The following is a 1,496-nucleotide window of genomic DNA, read 5'->3' on the forward strand; positions in this document are numbered from 1 at the left end:
GGTCAGTTTCTGGTTTCCAGGTCAGACTGTAGTCAGTTGGCCTGTTTCTGCTTATCTCGCTCGGATTGTGGTCAGTTGGTCAGTTTCTGGTTTCTAGGTCAGACTGTGGTCAGTTGGTCAGTTTCTGGTTGTCTCGGTCGGACAGTGGTCAGTTGGTCAGTTTCTGGTTGTCTCGGTCAGACTGTGGTCAGTTGGTCAGTTTCTGGTTGTCTCGGTCAGACTGTGTTCAGTTAGTCAGCTTCTGGTTTCTGGGTGAGACTGTGGTCAGTTGGTCAGGTTCTGATTGTCTCGGTCAGACTGTGGTCAATTGGTCAGTTTCGGGTTGTCTCTGTCAGACTGTTGTCAGTTGGTCAGTTTCTGGTTTCTCGGTCAGACTGTGGTCAATTGGTCAGTTTCTGGTTTTCTCGGTCGGACAGTGGTCAGTTGGTCAGTTTCTGGTTTCTCAGTCAGAGTGTGGTCACTTGGTCAGTTTCTAGTTGTCTTGGTCAGACTGTGGTCAGTTGGTCCGTTTCCGGTTTCTGGGTCAGACGGGTCAGTTTGTCAGTTTCTGGTTTTCTTGGTCGGACTGTGGTCAGTTGGTCAGTTTCTGGTTTCTAGGTCAGACAATAGTCAGTTGGTCAGTTTCTGGTTTCTAGATCAGACTGTGGTCAGTTGGTCAGTTTCTGCTTGTCTCGTTCGGACTGTGGTAAGTTGAGCAGTTTCTGGTTGTCTCGGTCAGACTGTGGTCAGTTGGTCATTTTCTGGTTTATAGGTCAGACTGTGGTCAGTTGCTCAGTTTCTGGTTTCTAGGTCAGACTGTGGTCAGTTGGTCAATTTCTGGTTGCGAGGTCAGACTGTGGTCATTTGCTCAGTTTCTGGTTGTCTCGGTCAGATTGTGGTTAGTTGGTCAGTTTCTGGTTTCTAGATCAGACTGTGGTCAGTTGTTCAGTTTCTTGTTTCCAGGACAGACTGTGGTCATTTTCTCAGTTTCGGGTTGTCTCGGTGAGACTGTGGTCAGTTGCTCCGTTTCTGGTTTTCTCGGTCAGATTGTGGTTAGTTGGTCAGTTTCTGGATTCTAGATCAGACGGTGGTCAGTTGGTCAGTTTCTGGTTTATAGATCAGACTGTGATCAGTTGCTCAATTTCTGGTTTATTGGTCAGACTTCGGTGATTTGGTCAGTTTCTGGTTGTCTCGGTCAGAGTGTGGTCACTTGGTCAGTTTCTGGTTTATATGTCAGACTGTGGTCAGTTGCTCAGTTTCTGGTTTCTAGGTCAGACTGTGGTCAGTTGGTCAATTTCGGCTTGCCTCTGTCAGACTATTGTCAGTTGGTCAGTTTCTGGTTTCTCGGTCAGACATGTGGTCAATAGGTCAGTTTCTGGTTGCGAGGTCAGACTGTGGTCAATTGCTCAGTTTCTGGTTGTCTCGGTCAGATTGTGGTTAGTTGGTCATTTTCTGGTTTCTAGATCAGACTGTGGTCAGTTGCTCAATTTCTTGTTTCTAGGACAGACTGTGGTCAG

Source organism: Pristiophorus japonicus, unplaced genomic scaffold (genome assembly GCF_044704955.1).
Source record: "Pristiophorus japonicus isolate sPriJap1 unplaced genomic scaffold, sPriJap1.hap1 HAP1_SCAFFOLD_195, whole genome shotgun sequence".
Taxonomy (NCBI): domain Eukaryota; kingdom Metazoa; phylum Chordata; class Chondrichthyes; family Pristiophoridae; genus Pristiophorus; species Pristiophorus japonicus.